Below are 18,386 nucleotides of genomic sequence, written 5' to 3' on the forward strand. Positions count from 1 at the left end.
TAAATGGAAAGAACACCACACCAAAAAATCAAAAGTAGATATAACAAAAGTATAAAGATCAAGTGGGATTCAAATGAAGATATATGAGAAAACATCCCCAAAACTATCTTTTCACAGAGCTGGGAAGTTCACAGGAGTTACATATTGAAGATGTTTTTAGAATTTGTCAATATATCAATCAGTTGTACTGACATTTTTTCTTCTCTTAAAAAAATTATGGGATGGTACAAAAAAGGGAGAGAGAGGGATACATGGGATAATGTGATAATGAAAGAAACAGAAAACATCAATAAAAAATTTTTAAAGTTACTATAATAGTCCTATCAAAAAATAAATATGGGCTTGTACAAGGATGATGGCCATGTGAATGGAAAGAATAAAACAAATATGAGAAGTATTGTGAAACTGAAAACAAGAAATGACCACAGATTTTATATATAGAATGAGTTCAAGTAAGATGAAGAGGATGTACCCAGATTGACAGCTCCAGGGATTGACAAAATGGGTAGAATATATATACACTATACTAGTAGTCAGAAATTGAACCAAGGAGAAAGTTTGTAGGAAAGATATGTTTTAGACATGCTATAGACAAAATTTATTCTTTAAGAATCAAAAGACACTAAATAGATAATACCATAAACAAGGAAATCACCTAAATTTTAAGAGATAAGAAATTAAAGTACTAACTTAATGATTAAATTTTAACAGACTAATACGAAAGTCAAAATGAAATCAGTTCTTTGTGCAATCTAATTACCTATGAGTTAAGGCAAAATTATAAGAAAGAATAAAATATGAAAAATATATGGCATAAAGTTGAAATAGCTCAACCCTGTTCTATTAAAATAAATTTATGATGAAATGGGTTACAGAAGAAATATATTCAAACAAATTATTGATGTTGAAAATGAGATGTTAACAGAAGACACAAATTGTTCTTCTGTTAACATCTCATTTTCAACATCAACAATTACAAATTGTAATCATTTCAAATGGAAATTTAACTAATATGAAAAGATTGCCATAACAAGGAGACTAAATGATCTTGAAAAGTACTCTAGTAAGCAAATTTACTTGACAAGTGAAGAGAGATGTCAGTCACAGGAACCACCAACTTAAAATATAACTTTATTTCTAAAATCATATAGAGAAGGATAAAGGAAGAGTATAAGAATCACAGAAACAGTAGAAGCTAAAAGCAATGTACAGAAAAGGTTGATTAGAGATCTAAGTAAAATCATCCCTAAGACATCTGAGAATGAAAATCCAAGGAAGATAAATCAAAAAAATGGAAATGATCTATGAAGATTTCTGGTCAAGATGGCACAGTAAATAGGAGCAGCACAATTCTCACATATGTACTCCTGAAAAGAACAAGGTAATATCAGGCTGAAGAAAGAAACCATGTTAAGAATTTGAATCCAGTCTAAAATCAGCAAAAGAGGACACCCAGAACTCTCAGAACATTAAAAAGGCAAACCAATCAGATAGTCAGGATAAAGTAAATATTGCTTTTCAGAACCTTCTAGGTTAGTTCTACACCTTATTGATGCTCAGTAATAAACAACTCTGGAGAAAACTTCACACTTTCTTACTAAAAACTACTGCAGGACAGAAGCATACTATTTTCACTGTTTTTCGGTTTTTTCTTTCTTGTGATTTTTTTCCTTTTTGTTCTGAGTCTTATTTCACATGATTAATGTGAAAACATGTTTAACATGATTGTACCTATATAAACTATATAGCTTGTTTGCTGTCTTGGGGAAAGGGGAAGAAAGGAAACAAGAAAATTTTGAAGCTCCAAAATCTCACAAAAATAAAACTTGGAAACTATTTTTACATGTAATTGAAAAAATAAAATACTATTAAGTAAAATTGAAAAATAAATAAGCAAATGAAAATAAAAACTACTGCAGGAAAATTCTATCATAGGAGTCATTAACTTTACTAACTACAGAAAGTGAAAAGGATGAAAATCACTTACTTTGCCCCACAGTTTCCCTTGATATACATGGATAATATGCCTTTCCCTTAGCTAATATAATCCTTCAATTCTTAAGGATTGACCCTTTCATGGGTCTGTCTCTGTTTTATCAGTGGCAATAGAAATATCAGAAGACTGCTTTCACATTTTAGGTGTTCAAAGAATTAGTTTCTTTCATTTTATCATCTTCAAGAGGATAAGCAGAAATCTCAATGCTCATGTTGGCTCTCTAGAGTCATCTCTGTTTCCTAGGTATCCTCCTTGAAGGTTAGAAAAAGGGAGAGGAGATGGGAAGAAGCACTCTGAACTTCAATCTACGGCACAAATGTCAACAATAATTGTCAAATGAGTAACCAGATTATTACTGCTTCTTCATGCTCACAGGAACAGATTAACAAGGCTTTATTGAGGGTTTTCAGTCTTCTAAAATACAGAATTCTTATCTGCCAAGCTCTTCTCTGCTACCTTAGACCACAGTAGCTAGTCAGTCAATAAGCATTTATTAAGTACTTCCAATGTGCCTGGCACATTGTAATAAAAGATAAGGTATATAAGAACAGTAGTCCTGCCCTCAAAGAATTTACAATATGGTGCAAGTTTCTAGAGCTAGAAAGTTTCTTTCTCAAAAGGGAAAACCAATGTTGTTTTAATGGCTTTCTTATGGCTATGAGCTACCTTAGCCAAGCAACCTGCAACGGCTAGAAAAATCCCCCCAGATAACCTTAAGCCTCTTTTTTATTTGACAAATTTTCTTCTAGAGACAACACACAAGGTCCTTAATGCTAGAAAACTATCCAACTTGAAGTTACAAATTCCTTTCTTGACTCCTCTTAAATGTTTTATATTGAGTCTTTTTTTATGATGATGCATTCTCTCCAAAAAAAAACTCCACAGGAGATGGAGGTAGGGAAAGGATGGAGTGAGTTTTGGTTAACAAATCTCCCCCTCATTCCCAGGATGCTTCCTAATTAGCATGCAAGTGAAATTTAAGGGCAAGAACAAAAAGACTAGACAAAAACAGCCTCGCAATCAGCCTCTTATCCAGGGTCCACATTATTTGCTTCATTATGCATAAACCCTTTACAAGCCAGACCCCTCCTATATTTCTAGTCTTCTTAGCCCACTAAAAATATCACAGCAAATGAAGCTAACTGACAAGACTCAAGCCAGTCACTGAGTTAGAAGGATATCTGTCCCAAGCATGTAAAGACTTCTTCCAGAATAGCCAGGTGTGATAATTTGTTCCAATAGCACAAACAGGAACTGTTGAATTCTTAGAGCTTGGTCAGACATGAAAGACACAAGACATCCACTGTATCCCAGACCATCACTGGTCATCTTGATCTTTGTCTTTTTACTGGATTTTGGTGACCCTCAAACAAAGAGTAAAGCTGATCACTTTGAGCAGCTCTGCTTCACTTAAATCCAATTCATGGGTTAGTCAAGATACAGCCCTATGATATCGTTAGTTGGAACAACAACAACCATATTTTACTCCCCTACAAATGTTTTTCAATCCAAAGACACTAGCCTCCTGGCTGTTCAATAAAAAAAAAAAAAAAAACACTACATCTCTTAACTGTTAGCATTTTCTCTAGTTATCTCATAACTGTTGGCTTCCTTTGAGTCACAAGAATTTTCATTGAAAATCTACAATGACATATATCAGAAACATTTCCATCCCCTCCTAATTCTACTTCCTTCCCTCTGTTAATTATTTCCTATTTATCCTGTATATAGCTTACTTTGTATATATCTGTTTGCATGTCACATCCCCATTAGACTGTAAGCTACATGAACAAAAGGAACATTTTTTGCCTTTTTTTGTACCTATATGGCTTAGCACACAGTGACTAAAACATAGTAGGTTTTAATAAGTATTTATTCATTGATGCATACCTCCCAACAACAATAAAAAAATCATCGATTTTTGTTCTCAATTTGACCAGATTTTTTGAAATCTCTTCTCCTACCCTTTCATGTAAACAATTCCCAGGCATATTAGAATATTTTCCATTCACAAGATACTATAATGACTGATAGAGTATGTAAAGCTTGACTTCTTTCTTCCTTAGTATCTCTACTGACCACTCCTTCTACATCCAGTTCAAAACATCAACTAAGCTAGTATAAGACATTGCCAATTATACAATCTGATCATCTGGCAGCATTGGGCTAGAGCCAACATCAAAACTTGCAAAAGAATTGATTTGCTCATGGAAATACAACTGAAAAGCAGGGATCTAAACTCAGGTCTTCTATCTCCCAATCTGGCACACTTCCCACTATATCATACTACTCACTACACAAGCTAATTAGTGGTACAGCTAAAATTAGCACCCGTCTTCTGATGAACAGCCCAGTGCCTTCCCACTAGGAGGATCCCATCCTCATAGCCTTGTATGGCAACTTATTTGTGGCTGCAACTCCTCTGAGTAAAGGCTTGAGTAAGAAATCTCTGTAACATGACTTAAAAGCACAAAACTCTAAGAATTCTTTTGGGAAAATATCATCATCAAGGCTCCACAGCATCCCTTCTGTCATACACATATAATAGTACTGGTCAACCATCTGGAGTCCAGAGCTCTATAGGACAAATAACAGGTGTTTTTGTTAACTTACAACACATGAATAGATGTCTGATAGGGAAGTTTACTCACAAAGTCCTACCCATAAGCCTAAGTCCTAGGTGCTATCCCTTGGGAAAATAGTATACATGAGCAGGAACCAGATAGCATTTGTCCTTCTTCTGGTCCTAAATTTATTTGCATCACGGCTTCTTCTTCCCTCTCTTTCATTTGGGAATTGGAATCGGTAATCTTAGGATAGAAAGTACATTTTTCAGAAGAGTTATTATGAGAGTACAATTATTTGCTTATAATTTTTTAGATGTGAAAAAGTATTGATATTCACCCACTAGTCAAAAAGGCAACATTCACACACACATACACATATATACATGCACATATACATATGAAATATAGTAAAGTATAAATTCTTTATACATATTTACATTTCATAAATTCATACATTTACATTTCATACATACGATGAAATCATCTCTATATGTATGCTTATATGCATATGTACATATATTTACATAAACACACACATATTGTATATATACATAATTATATATGTATATAGATGAACAAAAGCCATCAAGTTAATGAAGAAGCCTTAAGGCATAGGGATTAAATTGGAGCTCACTTTAGAAATGATGATATAATTTAAAATTTGCCAAAACAGCTCTGATTCAACAAAGCTTTAATAGGCTGGTGGCTGGCATAGAGAGGAAAAAAACCAGTTTTACATAAAACTTGCAAAATTTCAATAATCATCAACATACATCCTTGCCTATAAGGTTTCACATAAAGCAGCGGACAGAATTATATCCAATCTCAGCACGAATCTAATGAATTTCTAACAAAGACTACCACTAGACATGATAAAAGATGCTGCATCAGGGGTATTAGTGTCAGACTTGAATGCTGAAGACCAGATGTGCGACTGTGCCTGAATAGAAATAGAACTGCCAGTCAGAAGAGTAGAGCTGCTAGGTAAGATCTAGGACCAAACAAGATTCCTTTCGTTTGAACATTTTAAAATATTTTCTCCCACCTCTTCAAAATATTGTATTTTTTTGTTGCCTTCCTTTTAAGTGCCAAGGGACCTGGGGATGAAGGGGCCAAAGGCAGAGGGTTGGGAGGTTCATATATTTTTCTCTCTCCATAGAGAAACATAAAATAACTATAATAATACAGTGATTTTAAAATCTTCTCTCCCTTCTTATTTTAATGTGATTTCTTAGTTTAAATAGACAAACTCATAAAATAATAATAGTCATAAAGTCCAAAATAAACCTGGAGAGATAGAAATGAAAGAAGACTTAACATGAATGAAATTCTCATAGTCCCTGTATGGGGCTTGAGAGAGTTTATCCTTTACAATGATTCATTAAAGTTTAAAACTGAAAGCATAAAAGTTTATGTGGAAAGTTTCATCATTTCCAAGACTTCAATGCAGACCAAATACTAAAAGACAAACACAACACCTTATAGTGTGTCTGCTTTCAGCTTAATTATCCAAGGATAAAGTCCCAGAGTATTTTTCCTCTTTGAAGTACTAAAGTATATGCAAATGGAGCATTGCAAAGAGGAAAGAGCTTTGGATTTGGAGTTCTACTCTCAACTCAGGTCTTAATTAACTTATATGACCCTGGATAAGATATCTCACCTCCCTGGGTTTCAACTTCCTCCCCTATAAATGAGATTCAGACTAGGTCTCTGAGGTCCCTCCTACCTTCAGTATGTTGTGACTTTACTATAACTAATGATGATGATAATTTGCACTGATATCATTGTGAAATTTGCAAAGTGCTTTATATTCTCTCATTTGAACAATACAACAATCCTGTGAGAGAGTTTCTACATGAGTTATTATTCAGGCTATTTCCATATACTTTGCTTTATGGAAATGAACTGAGGAACGAGCACCTGAAATAACCTGAGCTAACCCTAAAAGTCTTTTGGGTTCTCACTTTCTTCTCAACCAACAAGGTTGGAAAAACCACTGGTTCTGAGTGAGGTATAGGTCACCCTAACCAAGCTGTGAATATCCTCTAAAATGCTAGCTTTAACTCTCTCCTCTTCTTCCTTTACTCTTTTCTTTTGCAATCTAGTCTTGGCTTCAACTACCAATCCTTTTCATATTACTATCAAAAATAGCTCTTCATCCTTGCCACTTTTTTGAACTTTAATGCCAAATCTCCACTTGACTCTTAGATGATTCCATTTGATGTCTCATTGTCACTTCATCCTACGTGTCAAAAATGGAGCTTATGTTTCCCTAAAACCTCCCATTTTTCCAAACTTTCATATTTCTCTCTTTGGCATTTTCCCCAGGCAAGGTATTGTTCTATAGGAAATGATGAGCAGGCTGATTTCAGAAAAACCTGAAAAAATTTACATGAATCGATGCTAAGTGAGGTGACTAGCACCAAGAGAACATTGTACACAGCAACAAGATTATGTGATGATTAATTTTGATGTACTTGATTCTTTTTAATAATGAGGTGATTCAAGGCAATGGTAATAGACTTGTGCCAGAAAGAGGTATTCAGACAGAAGACTATGAAGACTGAATGTGTATCACAGAATAGTATTTTCACCTTTTTTTTGTTGTTTGTTTGTTTGTTTTTCTTATTTTTTCCCCTTTTAATCTGATTTTTCTTGTGTAGCACAATTGTAATGTCTGGGCTAGCTTTCTGGAGGATCTCTGGACAGGTCTTGGTCTTAGTGGGAGAGTCACCACAAAGATGGTCAGGGATAGAGTCTGGAGTTTGGAGCCTGAGGTTGAGCTCGAGCACACTCTCACTCACTCTCCCTCCCTCTGTCTCCAGTCCTCTCAGCCCTTAAATACCTTAGTACAATTACATCACTACAGTACACTGAGCATGTGCCAACTATAGAACCATTACATCACCATACTAAGTATATGTGAACTAGAGAACCATTATCTCATCAATCACACTGAGTAAACACCTTGCTGTAAGTATCCTTGTTTCAAATAGAACACAGGTGGTCATGCCCTCCTTGATTTTTCAGGAAAAGGTGTGAACACTAAGAGAAATGGGGAGCCAAAACAGATATTTTCAGCGGGTTTCCTCTGGGCTAAAGGGTCTTATACCTTACCCAGAGTTCCCCCACTATCTGCACCCATCTATACATGTTAAATGTGGAAATATATTTAGATGAATTACATGTTGAACCTGTGTTGGATTGTTTGCTGGTCAGAGCTGAAGTCCACAGGAAAAAATTAGACTTTTAAAGAAATTTTCCCAGCATTCTAACTACAGCATAGAGGTTTTTTCTTGCTGTTTGCATTTTAAATCTTTCCAGGTTAACAAAATCTAGTTCAAAGAACAAACACGATAGACACATTCTATACAGAGACACAGTCATAGACAAAATGACATGAAAGAGGACTGCCCCATCTTTGCCAAAAGCCATAGAATTTTGCCAAAAGCTATCATATGACACTTCATCTTCTCTGTCATCCCAGAGAAGGTGAAAAGGTGGCAAAGGTTCCCTAAGAACTTTGCCAAAAATTGTAAGAATTTCCCAGTCTGGGCATCCCCCATCAAGGAAAACTTGCTGAGCGTGGAGCTCAGGATAACCCAGACGAGCCTTCTTTCAGTGATTTGGAGTGTCCCTATCATAAGATTGTGGAAAAATGGGGGGCTTACCTTTATAAGGAGCGAATCAAGCCAAGGGAGGCCAAACTCTCCCTGTATCAGGCCACCAAATGGTGAGGTTGGAAAGGGGACCCCAAAAGGTTAGGGTCACAGACCGGTGTCATGAGGTGTTTCAAAAGAATTTTCAGGCTTGAACCCATTTCCTAGCTGTGTGGAAAGGTGAAGAACTTACAGATTAAGCTCATATTGATCAGAGACTGTTAACTAAAGTAGATCAGGCCTATAGGCCCCAGTCACATGACTTTAGATAAGACCTGGACTGCAGTCCATTGTCCAAAGAAGGAATTAAGTGGCCAAAGCTGTATATCACCTTTTTCACTGCATTCCACTGACCAAATAGGGATAAAGGTTTATGTAACCAATCACAGCCCATAGAGGGTGGGATTTTGGGGGTTCTTTGTCTGAAATGTATAAAAGTTGTAAGCATCTTCAAGTGAATGACTCTCCTCCTGAGGGTATCCTTGCTGTCCTTTTGGGCCCACAGGCTAGGACGATCTGCTTCTCGAGATTCTAATAAATTCTTTCTGTACATCATTTGGAGGGCTCCTGAGTAGTCAGTTTGGGTAGGTACAATTGCCCCAAACATAGCCAAGAGGCAAAGTTTATTGTCATTGTAACACCATTGAGGCAGTCTAAATTCCAAGAGAATTGCCATTCATGCCTCTTGAATGAACATGAAGTAATTAACTAATATCTACTCATCAATATACAGATTACTGAGATATATCTTCTGCCTTGTCACACCCCAAGGACTCTTTTTGTCCTATATCTAAACACACAGACACACACACACACACACACACACATATATATATATATGCACATATATACATAATTTTTCTTTTTTCAATATTATTTTCTTTTCCCAATTACATGTTAAAAACATGTAATTAAGCTTTCATTTTTAAAAATTTGGAATTTTAAATTTTCTTCTTTCCTCCCTTCTCTTCTTACTCCCTGAGACAATAAGCAACTTGATATTGATTATCCATATAAAATCCTGAAAAACATATTGCTATACTAGTCATGTTGTGAAAGAAAACATGTAGTCTTTCTCAATGAGAATGTAAATTCCTTCAGAACAGGGAGTATATTACTTATCAATTTTATCCCCAGTGTTTGGTGCAAAATTATTTTTCAAAAAAACAATTTTGCTCTTTCAATTGGAAAAGTTGACAAAAACAGAAAAATGACAAATGCTAGGGAGATTATGAGGAAGTGGGCACAGACACACTATTCATGCAACTATGAATTGGTAAAGCAATCCTGGAAAATAATTTGAAACTATGCTTGCAAACATCCTTTGACTCTAAAATATCTCTACTAAACCTATACTACAAAGAGAAAAGGTGCTATATATACAAAAATACTTAAAGTAATGTTTGTTTGTTTGGGGTTTTTTTGTCATGACAAAGAACTGGATTGTAAGAGAGTGACCATCAATTTGGGGATAGCTAAACAAATTATAGAATATTAATATAATGGAATGTTATTATGCTGCTGTTGTTTGTCCTTTGTTCTCAAAAAGAACCAATGACTTCAGGAAGGTAATATCTTGACTTGCAAGTGAATTGCCTTTAGATGAGGGAGGGCTGTGCAAAGTCACCAGTTTGCTCTCTCCTTCAGAGCCATCTGGGTCCAGTGGCAAAATATAGATCAGGACAATTGGAGATAAATCTAAGCTCTTTCCCAGGTCTCAATTTGTACTGAGGTAACACCCATTCAGTGATTAAGGCTAGGTAAGAAATGAGGTCAAAAATGGCCTCTTTTGTCTAGGAAAAAAAAAAAAAACAATCTGAGAGGGAAAGACCCTCAGGGTTTCAGACCAGAACAAAAGCAATTTTCTATTTGCACTCATCTGAGTCATCTAAACACAAAGACCAAGTCAAGCTTGGGCTGGGAACTATTTCTGGTCACTCTGTGAGAGCCAGAGTAATTTGGGTTTAGAGCTCTGGAAGAGCCAGTGAGGCTGGTGACTTTGCACAGCTCTGCCTCACTTATATCCAAGGCACTTGCAAGTCAAGACCTCACCTTCCTGATGAGGACAACACCAGTTGTCCTTTTCATGAGCGAAGGACACACAGTCTTTGCAGAGTAATAGTTGTCCCATTAGGACCTGACTGGCTATGTTGTTCCTTACTCTCCTTTTCTCTCCCTTTTCTTCCTCCTTGTTTTCCTCACCTTCCCCTCCTTCTGTCCATAGAAGAAACCATACCCTTACCTGTGCGTGCTCTGCCCAAAAGAATATAAATTTTGAAGACTGAAACTTCACAAGATATCTTGAAGTTTGTGAGCTAGGTTTTTCCCCTTTTTGCTATCATTAAAAAAAAACTTTCAATTAAATTTTTTTCCCCAAGAGGGTACAGCTTCTAGGGGAAATACAGCAATAATCCTAAAATCCCCTGACTTTAGAGTGCTATTGTTCTAACAATCTGTCTGGATGATTCTTAAATCTTTTGGCCTTTAGGATAGATAGTCCTACAAACATTGGTGATGGTCAGATACATAATCTGTTGGTCAGTGATAACCAAATTCCTGACATCAATGCTCAATTCTACCTCTGGGCCATAAAATTAGCATATCAGTGATAGGAAAAACCGGATAAGTTTGTCTCCTGGTTCTTTGCTAAATTCTTTTGGAATTTAGCCCGCTTAAATTGGTGTTACAATTACAATAAACTTTGCCCTTGATTAGGAGATAGGTCCAAGCCTGCAAATTCTTCCAGATACCTCACAACGCTGGTCTGCGACTCCCAACCTTTTGGAGATCCTTTTGAACCTCAACAAGATTATCCTAAGGCCAGAATTCAATTACTCATTCCTATCACTACTGTGCCTAAAACTCTTTAATGGTTCTTATTTGCTTACTGAATAAAGAATTAACTCTAGCCTGGCACTTTGGGTCTTTTAAAACCTCTTTCCAGCCCATCTTTTAAGTCATATTTCACAATACTTTCCTTCCCACACTTTTTCCCCCCTGTAATATGGAATATAACCCCTATTCTAAAGCCCAGTGAATGAGACCCCTTATTGGCAGAGATGAATGCTTTGCCCTGTGTGAGAGGTGAAATAGGAGTTAGCAAGAAATTAGGAAAGTTCAAGCATTTAGGAATTGTTTTGGGATCTCCTCCAGCTTCAAGTTTTCTTCTGGCTTTCAGGTTTGAGAGGAAGGATGAAAAAGACCAATCTCATTTTAGGATTCTGAAAGTGAAGGCTGAGAGGCTAGTGGAGGAGCAAGCAGTGATCTATTATGTCCCTATTCTCAGCTAGCTACAGTAGAGATTTCATTCTGAATTGTCTGGTATATATGTCCTTCTGTGTTCACCTTTGATTTCTTTTTTGCTGCAATTTGAGTAAATGGATTTCTTCTCTTTTCAATACACATGTTCCTTGTGGAATAGCAACTTGGATAGAAAGGGGTCAAGTTTTGATATAAATCTTGAATGTCCAATAATAGTGTCAATGTGATCAAAAGTTAATTTAAACCTGATCACAACTCTTAGATAAAAAAAATATTTAAGGGAGTAAATAAATATACTTTTACTCTACACCCTGTCTCTCAGGAAAGCAGAGAGGTAGGCTGTAGCCCCAACCTCCTGATTCCTTTCTTGAATCAAAATCTCTCTTGGAAAAAAACAGAGGGAGAAGAGACTAGAGATGTCTATTCTGCCTCTCTATGAGCCAAACAATAACAGCATCCTATACTGCTAATTCTTTCATGAAGCTCCCATGAGTCCCTCAACTAAAAATGACACTCTCTCCCTTGAAAAGATACTTTCATACTAGTCTTTTTGCTGTATCCTAAGCTGTATCAAGGCAGCTGGATGACACAATAGATGGAACACTGGACTTGGGATCAGGAAGATTCATCTTCATGTGTTCAAATCCCATCTCAGACACTTACTAACTGTAACCCTCAGTTTGCCTCAGTTTCTCCTCTATGAAAATGACCTGGAGAAGAAAATGACAAAACACTCCATTATCTTTGCCAAGAAACTCCAAATGGAGACATGAATAAAAATTGACTCAACAACAAGCAATTACCTTCCTAACTTGTCTTATAATTATTTGTGTGCTTGTTTCTTCTCTTCCATTAGATTATAAAGTCTCTGAAGACAAGAATTGTATCTTTGTTTTTAACATGTCCACTATCCAGCATAAAGCCTTACACGTGGGCATCTAATAAATTTATTCAGTTCAAGACATATTCACAGTATTTAGGAACTAAGGAAGCAAAGCAGAAACATGACAGTACTTTTTATAATAAACATAATACAAGATTGACTATGATGGGGACAAAGGAGAGATACAAATAATGTACTCTAGCAAAAATTTAAGAAATAAGGGAAAACTTTCACCTGAGAAATCAGAAAAGACTTCATGGATAAAGTGGCATCCAAGTGAAGCCTTGGAAGAAAAGGATTCTGAAAGAAAATATCAATGCAGGATAGTCTGTGCAGCTATATGAAAGTGGGACAGGTGGTAGAGTCTGGGCAGCATCAGGAAATCCAGTTTGGTTAGAACATTGAGTATATGAAGAAAGATCATGTAAAAAGGTAGTTTGAAGCCAGAATGATGGTGGTGGTGGCAGTAGTATTTGTTGTCTTTATTATTTTTCAGTCACTTCAGTCATGTCTGACTTTTTGGGACCCCTCTTGGGGTTTTCTTGGCAAAGACACTGGAGTCCAGGTCATTTGGCAGATGAAAAACTGTGACAATCAGGGTTAAGTGATTTACTGAGGGTCCCACAACTAATAAGTGTCTGAGGCTGGATATAAATTCAGGAAGATACAGGACCTTAAATGCCAGGCAGGGGAGTTTATATTTTGTAAGAAAGGCAATAAAGATATACTAGAAGTTTTTTTTTTAATCAGTAGAGTGATATGATCAGATTATAGATTAGAAAGATTACCTTCTGTGTAAAGGACAGATTAGAAAGGGGCAAACACTAGAGACTAGTGGCCAGTGAAAAGGAAATTTCAACGGTCCTTTCAGTGATACAGGTGAAAAGTGATAAGGGGCTAAACTAAGGTAGGACAAGGTGAGGTGAAAGAAAGTGATGGCTGTGTGAGATCAATAGGACCCCTGGCACCTCGTCAGATGTTGGAAGGACAGAAGAGGAGAAGTTAAAGATAATACTGACATTTTGTGCTTGGTTACCATCAAAAGAAACAGAAACTATTCCTGTGTTCTTCATTCTTCAAAATGTGAAAGACATAACATAAGGAATCGTTTTCCTGGTTCTGAGATCCATCAAGAAGAAGCTGGTTGCCAAAATGGAAGTTATGAGAACTCCACAAAGTTGTAGCAATTCGTCCCAAATCAAAAGAAAATAGACATACTAAAGACATGTACTCCCGCAATTGTAGAGAGCCAGAACTCTGGAGAACTATCCTTGAAACAAGGTGTTAACATGATGGTTCTCTAGTTCACACATATTCAGTATACTGTAATGATGTGATTGTAATAGGGTATTTAAACTGGGGACAAAGTCAGACTAAGGGGGAGACTGGTTGAGACTGGCAGACTGTGAGACTGCTGGAGGAGACTGGGTCAGACTATGACAGACACAGACTGTAGAAGAGACTATAAAGACTTTGGACTCTTGTCCATTCTCATGGTGACTATCTTGCTGAGACCAAGGTCCTTCTGGAGGACCTCCAGAAAGCTAGCCCGGACATTACATACAATGATGGCCACAACAGCCCATCTTACCACCAGAACAAGAGGAGAAGCTCACCTTCCAATGGGTATATCAATTATGTTTCCCCTCCTTTCCATGAACCTTGACCTTGTTCATCTGCCTTCTGTATCTGACTTCCCTGCCAGTTTGTTGAGTTCTTCTTAGATGCTATTAGAGCTAAAGTCCTCATGGAAAATAATCTGATCATGCTACATTCAATTTTGATGAACAAGAATTGATATATTTATCTTTTGCTAAAAAAATTTTCCCAATGTGATCAATACAAATTTTAATCCTTTAATGAATTTAGACTCCTGTTTTCTAATAAGAGTTTTAAATTTGGGTACAATGTATCAAAGTCCCCTATTGCCAAAGTTCAGACACACTCTTCAGACTCTTAGAATATGTATAAAAGAAGTACATTTCCTATTGTTGTGCCAAAGTTCCCTTTTTAATGTTGTGACCCAGTTTCTCCAATTGTCCTATTTAGTTATTCTGCCTTAAGTTATAACCTTTCCCTCTTAATGTTTGAGATAAAGGTTTTATATCTTTAGGTTATAGACATTCCTTCTTAATGTTTGACAAGATAAAGGTTTATCTATTCTAGATGTCATCAGAATATCAGTAACCTCCTCCACCATTAGGTTATCCCCATCTAGGTGCCTCCCCCACTATGTCATTGTTCTTGTTATAGTATAACAAAGCTTGCTGTCCCGATACTCGAGGCTAGACTCTTTGAGATAATAGTCTCATCTAGCCCTGGGATCAACATGGATACATTGGTCCCAGTATTTCTCTCCATTTAATAAATTATTGAATTGTTCTCTAATCTCTTGTCTTGCTCAATTTCTTCAGCATTACACTATAAGAAATAAATAATTTAATATTTAAATACAAATAATTATATTAAATTATTAAATTAAATTAAATAATTAAGCACTTACTATGTGCAAAGCATTCTGCTAAATAAAAGGGATACAAATGGAAAAATAAGAAGTCTCTGCTCTCAAGGAGCTCATATTTCAACAGGGAAAACAATACATATACATAACAATTTCTAATGCTGTTACTCTACCAAGTACAACTTTCTATTCTTTTTAAATATACAACAAAATTATCATGTAAATCTCTTTTCTTTCTTCTTTTTTCCTAGTTTCCCCCCCCCCATCCAGTCTTAGAGATGGCTACCATTAAAAACAAATAGGTATATATGCTATTATATGTATATATGTATATTCTATACATTTTTATAGTTCTTTCACTGGATGCATATAGTTTTTCTTCATATTTCTTTGATAGTTAATTTGGGTATTTATAATAGTCAAAATAATTTATTCACTCAAAGTCATTCTTAAAATAATATTGCTGTTACTTGTTGGAATCTTTACAAAGTGTTAAGCCATTGGAGTTGATAGAGACAATAATTATCTAATTTAGCATGGTTCAATATGATTGATTTGATCTTAGAAGGAGATATTTTGAGCCAGAATTTGAAACAAGGTACTAAGTACAACTGATAGAAACGATGCTTGTGTTCACGCCTTTAGAGAGCTGGTAAGTATCTAAGTACTCAATGGAGTTCACATGTTTGGGAGATTTCAGGGTTTAGATATCTGAATTCACACCTCCCTTGAAGTTCTTAGAGCCATAAAAGTAATAACAGCATTGATGTAGAACCTACTACATTCAGGGCACTATGCTAGGTGCTTTATAAATATTTCATTTTTTCTTCACAATAACCTTGAGAGGTAGGTGTTGGTGTTCTTTTTCCAAAACACATCCAGGTGATAAAAGTTCAGATCTTTTAATGTGTCCTTCAATATAGCCCGGTTAGCCCAGAGGCCTATCTCTCCACTTGGTTCTAAGAGCTAGCTCTGCCAGAATGTCTCCAAATCCAAAGGTTTGTCCTTCTGACTCCAGCCAGCACCAAGGTAGAAGATACAATGAATCTCTCCTGCCTCGAAGATAGGGCTTATGGGCTTCCTCGCAAAGTGCTCCTCTCCAACCCCTGGGAATGTTCCCCAGTAACTCTCTCGAGTGGCTCACTAGAGCTGTATTTATGCTATTTCTCCGAAAGTGGGATTGTGGGATATCTCCCAGCATGCTCTCTGGCCCTAAGAACTAGGTCATCATCCTTTCTTTTCAATAACAGAACAAAATGCTGTTTGTTGCCACATAAAAATGCCTCTTTCAAACCCTTTCTAATAAACAGCATTTTGTTCTGTTGTTGAAAAGAAAGGATGACCTGTTTCCTAAGAACTTCAAGGGAGGTTTGAATTCGGATATCTAAGCCCTGAAATCTCCCAAACGTGTGAACTCCATTGAGTACTTACTTATGAGCTCTCTAAAGGTGTGAACACAAGCATCGTTTCTATCAGTTGTACTTAGTACCTTGTTTCAAGTTCTGGCTCAAAATATCTCCTTCTAAGATCAAATCAATCATATTGAACCATGCCAAATTAGATAATTATTGTCTCTATCAACTCCAGTGGCTTAACACTTGGTAAAGATTCCAACAGTTACTATGCACAATGTTTTCTTAGTTCGGCTCTTTTCACTCTTCATTATTTCATGCAAATATTTCCATGTTTTTCTAAGATCATTGAACTCATCATTTCTTATAGCACAGTAATATTCCATCACTATCAAATATGACAACTTGTTCATCCCTTCCCCATTTGATGGGCATCTCTGCAATTTTTCAGTTCTTTGCCCCCACAAAGAGAGCTTCTATCAACATTTTAGAACACATAGGCTCTTTTCCTTTTTCCCTAATCATCTTGGAAATAGAGCTAAGTGATATTTCTGGGTCAGAGGGTAGAGGTAGTTTAATAATTCTTTGAGGATAATTCCAGAATGCTTTTCCAAATGGTTAGATCAGTTCATAATTCCACCAACAAAGAATAGTGTACCAATTTTTCACTTATTCCTTTCCCCTTCAATCATTTTAAGCAACCTGGTAGGTGTAGAATTATATTTCAAGATTGTTTTAATGTGCATTTATCTAATCAATAATGATTTAGAGCATTTTTTCATGTGTCTATAAATTGTTTTGATTTATTCACTGGAAAACTGCCTGTTCATGTCCTTTAATCATTCAATTGGAGAATGACCACATTCTTATAGATTTGACAAAGTTCTTTATATATATATAATATCTTTAGCTGATGAACTATCTATAAGGGTTCCCCCAATTTTTTATTTCCTTTCTGATCTTGCTACATTTGTTTTATTTGTACAAAACCTTTTTCATTTAATGTAATCAAAATTATCCATTTTATGCCTAATTTTGCTTTCTCTCATTTGTTAATTCTTAAATACACTTATCTATAAGACAAAAGCCTAATTAGTGTTATGTTCCATATTCTATTTTCCTTGTAAAATCTCTCTGTATATCAAGGTTATGTATCCATTTTGACTTTATCTTGGTAAATGTAATAAAATATTGATCTCTCTTCAGTTTCTGCCATATTGCTTTCCAGTTTCCCCAACAATTTCTATCAAATAATAAATTCTTATCCCAAAATCTTAAGTATTTACACTTGTCAAATACAAGGCTATCTTATTTATTTGCTGCTGTAAATTGTGTCTATTCTATTACAATGGTCTTTAAAATATAAATTAGACAGTATGACCAAAAAGATAGAGAACTAGACATTTTTTCTGATCTTCAAAACTTCTCAGATCTATTAAAAATGCTCTAGCAATAAAACAATAATGAAGAACCATTTGAAGACTCTTAGAGAAAAAAAACAGATCTGAAGGGATTATTTCTTTTTCAAACACTCCAGACAGCAGAAGTATAAAAAGAATAAATAAATCCAGCACCCAAAGACAAAAACAACAAAATAACAACAGAAAGAACATTAAGAAACTTTCTAAAGGTATAGGAGTGTAATGCCGGAGAAACTGAGGCAAGAAAGAGATTAGAGAGTTTTTAATATTTTATTTGGATTTCTGAGAGGCAGAGATTGTGCTGGGGGCATGATGCCCCCAGGGTTGATGTCCAAAGCATCCAGCAGCCAATGTGAGTTCTCAATGGCATATTTATACACAATAGCTAAACAAAGTCAGGGTAGGTGGAGCCCAAACTCTGGTAAGCAGGAATCTCCAGGCAGGAACCCTCAATCCAGTTCTGACAGGTTGGGGTTTGGACCACAAATTCTAACAAACTTGGGAGTTAAAGATGTGTCTAAATTAGAGCCGGGAAGTCTAGACTCCCCCTTTTTGAGTTTACACATTGACAATTTATAACCTCTAAGTTATATCAATCTTAATGAACTAGAGGGGGTGGGGACTGGGGGGGAATTGCAACTAAGGGGATTGAGGGAGAACATTAAACTTCACTACACTCTACCTACATGTGAATCAATATTTTGCTTTCTTTCATTTTTATTTTGTTGGCACTAAATTTAAAAATAAGAAAATACATTAAAAAGGATGGATGGAAGAAGATAGAAG

Source organism: Sarcophilus harrisii, chromosome 2 (assembly GCF_902635505.1).
Source record: "Sarcophilus harrisii chromosome 2, mSarHar1.11, whole genome shotgun sequence".
Taxonomy (NCBI): domain Eukaryota; kingdom Metazoa; phylum Chordata; class Mammalia; order Dasyuromorphia; family Dasyuridae; genus Sarcophilus; species Sarcophilus harrisii.